Below are 13,841 nucleotides of genomic sequence, written 5' to 3' on the forward strand. Positions count from 1 at the left end.
CAGAGGGGGTGTCACTCAGTGATATGGAATAGAGGGGGTGTTACACTGTGATACACTACAGAGGGGGTGCCACACAGTGATATGGAATAGAGGGGGTGTGACACTGTGATACACTACAGAGGGGGTGTCACTCAGTGATATGGAATAGAGGGGGTGTTACACTGTGATACACTACAGAGGGGGTGCCACACAGTGATATGGAATAGAGGGGGTGTTACACTGTGATACACTACAGAGGGGGTGCCACTCAGTGATATGGAATAGAGGGGGTGTTACACTGTGATACACTACAGAGGGGGTGCCACTCAGTGATATGGAATAGAGGGGGTGTTACACTGTGATACACTACAGAGGGGATGTCACTCAGTGATATGGAATAGAGGGGGTGTTACACTGTGATACACTACAGAGGGGGTGCCACTCAGTGATATGGAATAGAGGGGGTGTTACACTGTGATACACTACAGAGGGGGTGCCACTCAGTGATATGGAATAGAGGGGGTGTTACACTGTGATACACTACAGAGGGGGTGTCACTCAGTGATATGGAATAGAGGGGGTGTTACTCTGTGATACACTACAGAGGGGGGTGCCACACAGTGATATGGAATAGAGGGGGTGTTACACTGTGATACACTACAGAGGGGGTGTCACTCAGTGATATGGAATAGAGGGGGTGTTACACTGTGATACACTACAGAGGGGGTGCCACTCAGTGATATGGAATAGAGGGGGTGTTACACTGTGATACACTACAGAGGGGGTGCCACTCAGTGATATGGAATAGAGGGGGTGTTACACTGTGATACACTACAGAGGGGGTGTCACACAGTGATATGGAATAGAGGGGGTGTTACACTGTGATACACTACAGAGGGGGTGCCACACAGTGATATGGAATAGAGGGGGTGTTACACTGTGATACACTACAGAGGGGGTGCCACTCAGTGATATGGAATAGAGGGGGTGTTACACTGTGATACACTACTGAGGGGGTGCCACACAGTGATATGGAATAGAGGGGGTGTTACACTGTGATACACTACTGAGGGGGTGCCACACAGTGATATGGAATAGAGGGGGTGTTACACTGTGATACACTACAGAGGGGGTGTTACACTGTGATACACTACAGAGGGGGTGCCACACAGTGATATGGAATAGAGGGGGTGTTACACTGTGATACACTACAGAGGGGGTGCCACACAGTGATATAGAATAGATGGGGTGTTACACTGTGATACACTACAGAGGGGGTGCCACACAGTGATATGGAATAGAGGGGGTGTTACACTGTGATACACTACAGAGGGGGTGCTACACAGTGATATGGAATAGAGGGGGTGTTACACTGTGATACACTACAGAGGGGGTGTCACTCAGTGATATGGAATAGAGGGGGTGTTACACTGTGATACACTACAGAGGGGGTGCCACACAGTGATATGGAATAGAGGGGGTGTTACACTGTGATACACTACAGAGGGGGTGCCACACAGTGATATGGAATAGAGGGGGTGTTACACTGTGATACACTACAGAGGGGGTGTCACTCAGTGATATGGAATAGAGGGGGTGTTACACTGTGATACACTACAGAGGGGGTGCCACACTGTGATATGGAATAGAGGGGGTGTTACACTGTGATACACTACAGAGGGGGTGCCACACAGTGATATGGAATAGAGGGGGTGTTACACTGTGATACACTACAGAGGGGGGTGTCACTCAGTGATATGGAATAGAGGGGGTGTTACACTGTGATACACTACAGAGGGGGTGCCACACAGTGATATGGAATAGAGGGGGTGTTACACTGTGATACACTACGGAGGGGGTGTCACTCAGTGATATGGAATAGAGGGGGTGTTACACTGTGATACACTACAAAGGGGGGTGTCACTCAGTGATATGGAATAGAGGGGGTGTTACACTGTGATACACTACAGAGGGGGTGCCACACTGTGATATGGAATAGAGGGGGTGTTACACTGTGATACACTACAGAGGGGGTGTCACACAGTGATATTGAATAGAGGGGGTGTTACACTGTGATACACTACAGAGGGGGTGTCACTCAGTGATATGGAATAGAGGGGGTGTTACACTGTGATACACTACAGAGGGGGTGTCACTCAGTGATATGGAATAGAGGGGGTGTTACACTGTGATACACTACAGAGGGGGTGCCACACAGTGATATGGAATAGAGGGGGTGTTACACTGTGATACACAACAGAGGGGGTGCCACACAGTGATATGGAATAGAGGGGGTGTTACACTGTGATACACTACAGAGGGGGTGTCACTCAGTGATATGGAATAGAGGGGGTGTTACACTGTGATACACTACAGAGGGGGTGTCACTCAGTGATATGGAATAGAGGGGGTGTTACACTGTGATACACTACAGAGGGGGTGTCACTCAGTGATATGGAATAGAGGGGGTGTTACACTGTGATACACTACAGAGGGGGTGCCACACAGTGATATGGAATTGAGGGGGGGTGTTACACTGTGATACACTACAGAGGGGGTGCCACACAGTGATATGGAATAGAGGGGGTGTTACACTGTGATACACTACAGAGGGGTGTGCCACTCAGTGATATGGAATAGAGGGGGTGTTACACTGTGATACACTACAGAGGGGGTGCCACACAGTGATATGGAATAGAGGGGGTGTTACACTGTGATACACTACAGAGGGGGGTGTCACTCAGTGATATGGAATAGAGGGGGTGTTACACTGTGATACACTACAGAGGGGGTGTCACTCAGTGATATGGAATAGAGGGGGTGTTACACTGTGATACACTACAGAGGGGGTGTCACTCAGTGATATGGAATAGAGGGGGTGTTACACTGTGATACACTACAGAGGGGGTGCCACACAGTGATATGGAATAGAGGGGGTGTTACACTGTGATACACTACAGAGGGTGTGCCACACAGTGATATGGAATAGAGGGGGTGTTACACTGTGATACACTACAGAGGGGGTGCCACACAGTGATATGGAATAGAGGGGGTGTTACACTGTGATACACTACAGAGGGGGTGCCACACAGTGATATGGAATAGAGGGGGTGTTACACTGTGATACACTACAGAGGGGGTGCCACACAGTGATATGAAATAGAGGGGGTGTTACACTGTGATACACTACAGAGGGGGTGTCACTCAGTGATATGGAATAGAGGGGGTGTTACACTGTGATACACTACAGAGGGGGTGTCACTCAGTGATATGGAATAGAGGGGGTGTTACACTGTGATACACTACAGAGGGGGTGCCACACAGTGATATGGAATAGAGGGGGTGTTACACTGTGATACACTACAGAGGGGGTGCCACACAGTGATATGGAATAGAGGGGGTGTTACACTGTGATACACTACAGAGGGGGTGCCACACAGTGATATGGAATAGAGGGGGTGTTACACTGTGATACACTACAGAGGGGGTGCCACTCAGTGATATGGAATAGAGGGGGTGTTACACTGTGATACACTACAGAGGGGGTGCCACACAGTGATATGGAATAGAGGGGGTGTTACACTGTGATACACTACAGAGGGGGTGCCACACAGTGATATGGAATAGAGGGGGTGTTACACTGTGATACACTACAGAGGGGGTGTCACTCAGTGATATGGAATAGATGGGGTGTTACACTGTGATACACTACAGAGGGGGTGCCACACAGTGATATGGAATAGAGGGGGTGTTACACTGTGATACACTACAGAGGGGGTGCCACACAGTGATATGGAATAGAGGGGGTGTTACACTGTGATACACTACAGAGGGGGTGCCACTCAGTGATATGGAATAGAGGGGGTGTTACACTGTGATACACTACAGAGGGGGTGCCACACAGTGATATGGAATAGAGGGGGTGTTACACTGTGATACACTACAGAGGGGGTGCCACACAGTGATATGGAATAGAGGGGGTGTTACACTGTGATACACTACAGAGGGGGTGTCACACAGTGATATGGAATAGAGGGGGTGTTACACTGTGATACACTACAGAGGGGGTGCCACACAGTGATATGGAATAGAGGGGGTGTTACACTGTGATACACTACAGAGGGGGTGTCACTCAGTGATATGGAATAGAGGGGGTGTTACACTGTGATACACTACAGAGGGGGTGCCACACATTGATATGGAATAGAGGGGGTGTTACACTGTGATACACTACAGAGGGGGTGTCACTCAGTGATATGGAATAGAGGGGGTGTTACACTGTGATACACTACAGAGGGGGTGTCACTCAGTGATATGGAGTAGAGGGGGTGTTACACTGTGATACACTACAGAGGGGGTGTCACTCAGTGATATGGAATAGAGGGGGTGTTACACTGTGATACACTACAGAGGGGGTGTCACTCAGTGATATGGAATAGAGGGGGTGTTACACTGTGATACACTACAGAGGGGGTGCCACTCAGTGATATGGAATAGAGGGGGGTGTTACACTGTGATACACTACAGAGGGGGTGCCACACAGTGATATGGAATAGAGGGGGTGTTACACTGTGATACACTACAGAGGGGGTGCCACACAGTGATATGGAATAGAGGGGGTGTTACACTGTGATACACTACAGAGGGGGTGCCACACAGTGATATGGAATAGAGGGGGTGTTACACTGTGATACACTACAGAGGGGGTGCCACACAGTGATATGGAATAGAGGGGGTGTTACACTGTGATACACTACAGAGGGGGTGCCACTCAGTGATATGGAATAGAGGGGGTGTTACACTGTGATACACTACAGAGGGGGTGCCACACAGTGATATGGAATAGAGGGGGTGTTACACTGTGATACACTACAGAGGGGGTGCCACACAGTGATATGGAATAGAGGGGGTGTTACACTGTGATACACTACAGAGGGGGTGTCACACAGTGATATGGAATAGAGGGGGTGTTACACTGTGATACACTACAGAGGGGGGGCCACACAGTGATATGGAATAGAGGGGGTGTTACACTGTGATACACTACAGAGGGGGTGTCACTCAGTGATATGGAATAGAGGGGGTGTTACACTGTGATACACTACAGAGGGGGTGCCACACATTGATATGGAATAGAGGGGGTGTTACACTGTGATACACTACAGAGCGGGTGCCACACAGTGATATGGAATAGAGGGGGTGTTACACTGTGATACACTACAGAGGGGGTGCCACACAGTGATATGGAATAGAGGGGGTGTTACACTGTGATACACTACAGAGGGGGGTGCCACACAGTGATATGGAATAGAGGGGGTGTTACACTGTGATACACTACAGAGGGGGTGCCACACAGTGATATGGAATAGAGGGGGTGTTACACTGTGATACACTACAGAGGGGGGGTGCCACACAGTGATATGGAATAGAGGGGGTGTTACACTGTGATACACTACAGAGGGGGTGCCACACAGTGATATGGAATAGAGGGGGTGTTACACTGTGATACACTACAGAGGGGGTGTCACTCAGTGATATGGAATAGAGGGGGTGTTACACTGTGATACACTACAGAGGGGGGTGCCACAAAGTGATATGGAATAGAGGGGGTGTTACACTGTGATACACTACAGAGGGGGTGCCACACAGTGATATGGAATAGAGGGGGTGTTACACTGTGATACACTACAGAGGGGGTGTCACTCAGTGACATGGAATAGAGGGGGTGTTACACTGTGATACACTACAGAGGGGGTGCCACACTGTGACATGGAATAGAGGGGGTGTTACACTGTGATACACTACAGAGGGGGTGTCACTCAGTGATATGGAATAGAGGGGGTGTTACACTGTGATACACTACAGAGGGGGGTGTCACTCAGTGATATGGAATAGAGGGGGTGTTACACTGTGATACACTACAGAGGGGGTGCCACACAGTGATATGGAATAGAGGGGGGTGTTACACTGTGATACACTACAGAGGGGGTGCCACACAGTGATATGGAATAGAGGGGGTGTTACACTGTGATACACTACAGAGGGGGTGCCACACAGTGATATGGAATAGAGGGGGTGTTACACTGTGATACACTACAGAGGGGGGTGTCACTCAGTGATATGGAATAGAGGGGGTGTTACACTGTGATACACTACAGAGGGGGTGTCACTCAGTGATATGGAATAGAGGGGGTGTTACACTGTGATACACTACAGAGGGGGTGCCACACAGTGATATGGAATAGAGGGGGTGTTACACTGTGATACACTACAGAGGGGGTGTCACTCAGTGATATGGAATAGAGGGGGTGTTACACTGTGATACACTACAGAGGGGGTGTCACTCAGTGATATGGAATAGAGGGGGGTGTTACACTGTGATACACTACAGAGGGGGTGTCACACAGTGATATGGAATAGAGGGGGTGTTACACTGTGATACACTACAGAGGGGTTGCTACACAGTGATATGGAATAGAGGGGGTGTTGCACTGTGATACACTACAGAGGGGGTGTCACACAGTGATATGGAATAGAGGGGGTGTTACACTGTGATACACTACAGAGGGGGTGTCACTCAGTGATATGGAATAGAGGGGGTGTTACACTGTGATACACTACAGAGGGGGTGTCACTCAGTGATATGGAATAGAGGGGGTGTTACACTGTGATACACTACAGAGGGGGTGCCACACAGTGATATGGAATAGAGGGGGTGTTACACTGTGATACACTACAGAGGGGGTGTCACTCAGTGATATGGAATAGAGGGGGTGTTACACTGTGATACACTACAGAGGGGGTGCCACACAGTGATATGGAATAGAGGGGGTGTTACACTGTGATACACTACAGAGGGGGTGCCACACAGTGATATGGAATAGAGGGGGGTGTTACACTGTGATACACTACAGAGGGGGTGCCACACAGTGATATGGAATAGAGGGGGTGTTACACTGTGATACACTACAGAGGGGGTGCCACACAGTGATATGGAATAGAGGGGGTGTTTAAACTGTGATACACTACAGAGGGGGTGCCACACTGTGATATGGAATAGAGGGGGGTGTTACACGGTGATACACTACAGAGGGGGTGTCACTCAGTGATATGGAATAGAGGGGGTGTTACACTGTGATACACTACAGAGGGGGTGTTACACAGTGATATGGAATAGAGGGGGTGTTACACTGTGATACACTACAGAGGGGGTGCCACACAGTGATATGGAATAGAGGGGGGTGTTACACTGTGATACACTACAGAGGGGGTGCCACACAGTGATATGGAATAGAGGGGGTGTTACACTGTGATACACTACAGAGGGGGTGCCACACAGTGATATGGAATAGAGGGGGGTGTTACACTGTGTTACACTACAGAGGGGGTGTCACTCAGTGATATGGAATAGAGGGGGTGTTACACTGTGATACACTACAGAGGGGGTGCCACACAGTGATATGGAATAGAGGGGGTGTTACACTGTGATACACTACAGAGGGGGTTCCACACAGTGATATGGAATAGAGGGGGTGTTACACTGTGATACACTACAGAGGGGGTGTCACACAGTGATATGGAATAGAGGGGGGTGTTACACTGTGATACACTACAGAGGGGGTGCCACACAGTGATATGGAATAGAGGGGGTGTTACACTGTGATACACTACAGAGGGGGTGCCACACAGTGATATGGAATAGAGGGGGTGTTACACTGTGATACACTACAGAGGGGGTGTTACACTGTGATACACTACAGAGGGGGTGTCACACAGTGATATGGAATAGAGGGGGTGTTACACTGTGATACACTACAGAGGGGGTGCCACACAGTGATATGGAATAGAGGGGGTGTTACACTGTGATACACTACAGAGGGGGTGCCACACAGTGATATGGAATAGAGGGGGTGTTACACTGTGATACACTACAGAGGGGGTGCCACACAGTGATATGGAATAGAGGGGGTGTTTACACTGTGATACACTACAGAGGGGGTGTCACTCAGTGATATGGAATAGAGGGGGTGTTACACTGTGATACACTACAGAGGGGGTGCCACACAGTGATATGGAATAGAGGGGGTGTTACACTGTGATACACTACAGAGGGGGTGCACACAGTGATATGGAATAGAGGGGGTGTTACACTGTGATACACTACAGAGGGGGTGCCACTCAGTGATATGGAATAGAGGGGGTGTGACACTGTGATACACTACAGAGGGGGTGTCACTCAGTGATATGGAATAGAGGGGGTGTTACACTGTGATACACTACAGAGGGGGGTGCCACACAGTGATATGGAATAGAGGGGGTGTTACACTGTGATACACTACAGAGGGGGTGTCACTCAGTGATATGGAATAGAGGGGGTGTTACACTGTGATACACTACAGAGGGGGTGTCACACAGTGATATGGAATAGAGGGGGTTGTTACACTGTGATACACTACAGAGGGGGGTGTCACTCAGTGATATGGAATAGAGGGGGTGTTACACTGTGATACACTACAGAGGGGGTGTCACACAGTGATATGGAATAGAGGGGGTGTTACACTGTGATACACTACAGAGGGGGGTGCCACACAGTGATATGGAATAGAGGGGGTGTTACACTGTGATACACTACAGAGGGGGTGTCACTCAGTGATATGGAATAGAGGGGGTGTTACACTGTGATACACTACAGAGGGGGTGTCACACAGTGATATGGAACCAGAGGGGGTGTTACACTGTGATACACTACAGAGGGGGTGCCACACAGTGATATGGAATAGAGGGGGTGTTACACTGTGATACACTACAGAGGGGGTGCCACACAGTGATATGGAATAGAGGGGGGTGTTACACTGTGATACACTACTGAGGGGGTGCCACACAGTGATATGGAATAGAGGGGGTGTTACACTGTGATACACTACTGAGGGGGTGCCACACAGTGATATGGAATAGAGGGGGTGTTACACTGTGATACACTACAGAGGGGGTGTCACTCAGTGATATGGAATAGAGGGGGTGTTACACTGTGATACACTACAGAGGGGGTGCCACACAGTGATATGGAATAGAGGGGGTGTTACACTGTGATACACTACAGAGGGGTGTTACACAGTGATACGGAATAGAGGGGGTGTTACACTGTGATATACTACAGAGGGGGTGTCACTCAGTGATACGGAATAGAGGGGGTGTTACACTGTGATACACTACAGAGGGGGTGTCACTCAGTGATATGGAATAGAGGGGGTGTTACACTGTGATACACTACAGAGGGGGTGTCACTCAGTGATATGGAATAGAGGGGGTGTTACACTGTGATACACTACAGAGGGGGTGCCACACAGTGATATGGAATAGAGGGGGTGTTACACTGTGATACACTACAGAGGGGGTGCCACACAGTGATATGGAATAGAGGGGGTGTTACACTGTGATACACTACAGAGGGGGTGTCACTCAGTGATATGGAATAGAGGGGGTGTTACACTGTGATACACTACAGAGGGGGTGTCACTCAGTGATATGGAATAGAGGGGGTGTTACACTGTGATACACTACAGAGGGGGTGCCACACTGTGATATGGAATAGAGGGGGTGTTACACTGTGATACACTACAGAGGGGGTGTCACACAGTGATATGGAATAGAGGGGGTGTTACACTGTGATACACTACAGAGGGGGTGTCACTCAGTGATATGGAATAGAGGGGGTGTTACACTGTGATACACTACAGAGGGGGTGCCACACAGTGATATGGAATAGAGGGGGTGTTACACTGTGATACACTACAGAGGGGGTGCCACACAGTGATATGGAATAGAGGGGGTGTTACACTGTGATACACTACAGAGGGGGTGCACACAGTGATATGGAATAGAGGGGCTGTTACACTGTGATACACTACAGAGGGGGTGCACACAGTGATATGGAATAGAGGGGGTGTTACACTGTGATACACTACAGAGGGGGTGCCACACAGTGATATGGAATAGAGGGGGTGTTACACTGTGATACACTACAGAGGGGGTGTCACTCAGTGATATGGAATAGAGGGGGTGTTACACTGTGATACACTACAGAGGGGGTGTCACTCAGTGATATGGAATAGAGGGGGGTGTTACACTGTGATACACTACAGAGGGGGTGTCACTCAGTGATATGGAATAGAGGGGGTGTTACACTGTGATACACTACAGAGGGGGTGTCACTCAGTGATATGGAATAGAGGGGGTGTTACACTGTGATACACTACAGAGGGGGTGTCACTCAGTGATATGGAATAGAGGGGGTGTTACACTGTGATACACTACAGAGGGGGTGTCACTCAGTGATATGGAATAGAGGGGGTGTTACACTGTGATACACTACAGAGGGGGTGTCACTCAGTGATATGGAATAGAGGGGGTGTTTACACTGTGATACACTACAGAGGGGGTGCCACACAGTGATATGGAATTGAGGGGGGGTGTTACACTGTGATACACTACAGAGGGGGTGCCACACAGTGATATGGAATAGAGGGGGTGTTACACTGTGATACACTACAGAGGGTGTGCCACTCAGTGATATGGAATAGAGGGGGTGTTACACTGTGATACACTACAGAGGGGTGTACCACACAGTGATATGGAATAGAGGGGGTGTTACACTGTGATACACTACAGAGGGGGTGTCACACAGTGATATGGAATAGAGGGGGTGTTACACTGTGATACACTACAGAGGGGGTGCCACACAGTGATATGGAATAGAGGGGGTGTTACACTGTGATACACTACAGAGGGGGGTGCCACACAGTGATATGGAATAGAGGGGGTGTTACACTGTGATACACTACAGAGGGGGTGCCACACAGTGATATGGAATAGAGGGGGTGTTACACTGTGATACACTACAGAGGGGGTGCCACACAGTGATATGGAATAGAGGGGGTGTTACACTGTGATACACTACAGAGGGGGTGCCACACAGTGATATGGAATAGAGGGGGTGTTACACTGTGATACACTACAGAGGGTGTGCCACTCAGTGATATGGAATAGAGGGGGTGTTACACTGTGATACACTACAGAGGGGGTGCCACACAGTGATATGGAATAGAGGGGGTGTTACACTGTGATACACTACAGAGGGGGTGCCACACAGTGATATGGAATAGAGGGGGGTGTTACACTGTGATACACTACAGAGGGGGTGCCACTCAGTGATATGGAATAGAGGGGGTGTTACACTGTGATACACTACAGAGGGGGTGCCACACAGTGATATGGAATAGAGGGGGTGTTACACTGTGATACACTACAGAGGGGGTGTCACTCAGTGATATGGAATAGAGGGGGTGTTACACTGTGATACACTACAGAGGGGGTGTCACTCAGTGATATGGAATAGAGGGGGTGTTACACTGTGATACACTACAGAGGGGGTGCCACACAGTGATATGGAATAGAGGGGGTGTTACACTGTGATACACTACAGAGGGGGTGCACACAGTGATATGGAATAGAGGGGGTGTTACACTGTGATACACTACAGAGGGGGTGCCACACAGTGATATGGAATAGAGGGGGTGTTACACTGTGATACACTACAGAGGGGGTGTCACTCAGTGATATGGAATAGAGGGGGTGTTACACTGTGATACACTACAGAGGGGGTGCCACACAGTGATATGGAATAGAGGGGGTGTTACACTGTGATACACTACAGAGGGGGTGTCACTCAGTGATATGGAATAGAGGGGGTGTTACACTGTGATACACTACAGAGGGGTGTCACTCAGTGATATGGAATAGAGGGGGTGTTACACTGTGATACACTACAGAGGGGGTGCCACACAGTGATATGGAATAGAGGGGGTGTTACACTGTGATACACTACAGAGGGGGTGCCACACAGTGATATGGAATAGAGGGGGTGTTACACTGTGATACACTACAGAGGGGGTGCCACACAGTGATATGGAATAGAGGGGGTGTTACACTGTGATACACTACAGAGGGGGTGTCACACAGTGATATGGAATAGAGGGGGTGTTACACTGTGATACACTACAGAGGGGGTGCCACACAGTGATATGGAATAGAGGGGGGTGTTACACTGTGATACACTACAGAGGGGGTGTCACACAGTGATATGGAATAGAGGGGGTGTTACACTGTGATACACTACAGAGGGGGTGTCCACACAGTGATATGGAATAGAGGGGGTGTTACACTGTGATACACTACAGAGGGGGTGCCACACAGTGATATGGAATAGAGGGGGTGTTACACTGTGATACACTACAGAGGGGGTGCCACACAGTGATATGGAATAGAGGGGGTGTTACACTGTGATACACTACAGAGGGGGTGTTACACTGTGATACACTACAGAGGGGGTGTCCACACAGTGATATGGAATAGAGGGGGTGTTACACTGTGATACACTACAGAGGGGGTGCCACACAGTGATATGGAATAGAGGGGGTGTTACACTGTGATACACTACAGAGGGGGTGCCACACAGTGATATGGAATAGAGGGGGGTGTTACACTGTGATACACTACAGAGGGGTGCCACACAGTGATATGGAATAGAGGGGGTGTTACACTGTGATACACTACAGAGGGGTGTCACTCAGTGATATGGAATAGAGGGGGTGTTACACTGTGATACACTACAGAGGGGGTGTCACACAGTGATATGGAATAGAGGGGGTGTTACACTGTGATACACTACAGAGGGGGGTGCCACACAGTGATATGGAATAGAGGGGGTGTTACACTGTGATACACTACAGAGGGGGTGCCACACAGTGATATGGAATAGAGGGGGTGTTACACTGTGATACACTACAGAGGGGGTGCCACACAGTGATATGGAATAGAGGGGGTGTTACACTGTGATACACTACAGAGGGGGTGTCACTCAGTGATATGGAATAGAGGGGGTGTTACACTGTGATACACTACAGAGGGGGTGTCACTCAGTGATATGGAATAGAGGGGGTGTTACACTGTGATACACTACAGAGGGGGTGTCACTCAGTGATATGGAATAGAGGGGGTGTTACACTGTGATACACTACAGAGGGGGTGCCACACAGTGATATGGAATAGAGGGGGTGTTACACTGTGATACACTACAGAGGGGGTGCCACACAGTGATATGGAATAGAGGGGGTGTTACACTGTGATACACTACAGAGGGGGTGCACTCAGTGATATGGAATAGAGGGGGTGTGACACTGTGATACACTACAGAGGGGGTGTCCACACAGTGATATGGAATAGAGGGGGGTGTTACACTGTGATACACTACAGAGGGGGTGCCACACAGTGATATGGAATAGAGGGGGTGTTACACTGTGATACACTACAGAGGGGGTGTCACTCAGTGATATGGAATAGAGGGGGTGTTACACTGTGATACACTACAGAGGGGGTGTCACACAGTGATATGGAATAGAGGGGGTGTTACACTGTGATACACTACAGAGGGGGTGTCACACAGTGATATGGAATAGAGGGGGGTGTTACACTGTGATACACTACAGAGGGGGTGCACACAGTGATATGGAATAGAGGGGGTGTTACACTGTGATACACTACAGAGGGGGTGCCACACAGTGATATGGAATAGAGGGGGTGTTACACTGTGATACACTACAGAGGGGGTGCCACACAGTGATATGGAATAGAGGGGGTGTTACACTGTGATACACTACTGAGGGGGTGCCACACAGTGATATGGAATAGAGGGGGTGTTACACTGTGATACACTACAGAGGGGGTGTCACACAGTGATATGGAATAGAGGGGGGTTGTGTACACACTGTGATACACTACAGAGGGGTGTCACTCAGTGATAGTGG

The 13,841-nt window shown here is 49.3% G+C and overlaps 1 protein-coding gene across 1 annotated transcript in view; it reads right to left on the reverse strand.

Annotated features, from left to right (window-relative positions):
- The window catches only part of syt3 (synaptotagmin III), a 237,897-nt gene that overhangs the window by 216,779 nt on the left and 7,277 nt on the right, over window positions 1-13,841 (reverse strand). The gene's annotated exons all lie outside the window — the stretch shown is intronic.

The sequence above is a fragment of the Hemitrygon akajei genome, chromosome 31, assembly GCF_048418815.1.
Source record: "Hemitrygon akajei chromosome 31, sHemAka1.3, whole genome shotgun sequence".
Taxonomy (NCBI): domain Eukaryota; kingdom Metazoa; phylum Chordata; class Chondrichthyes; order Myliobatiformes; family Dasyatidae; genus Hemitrygon; species Hemitrygon akajei.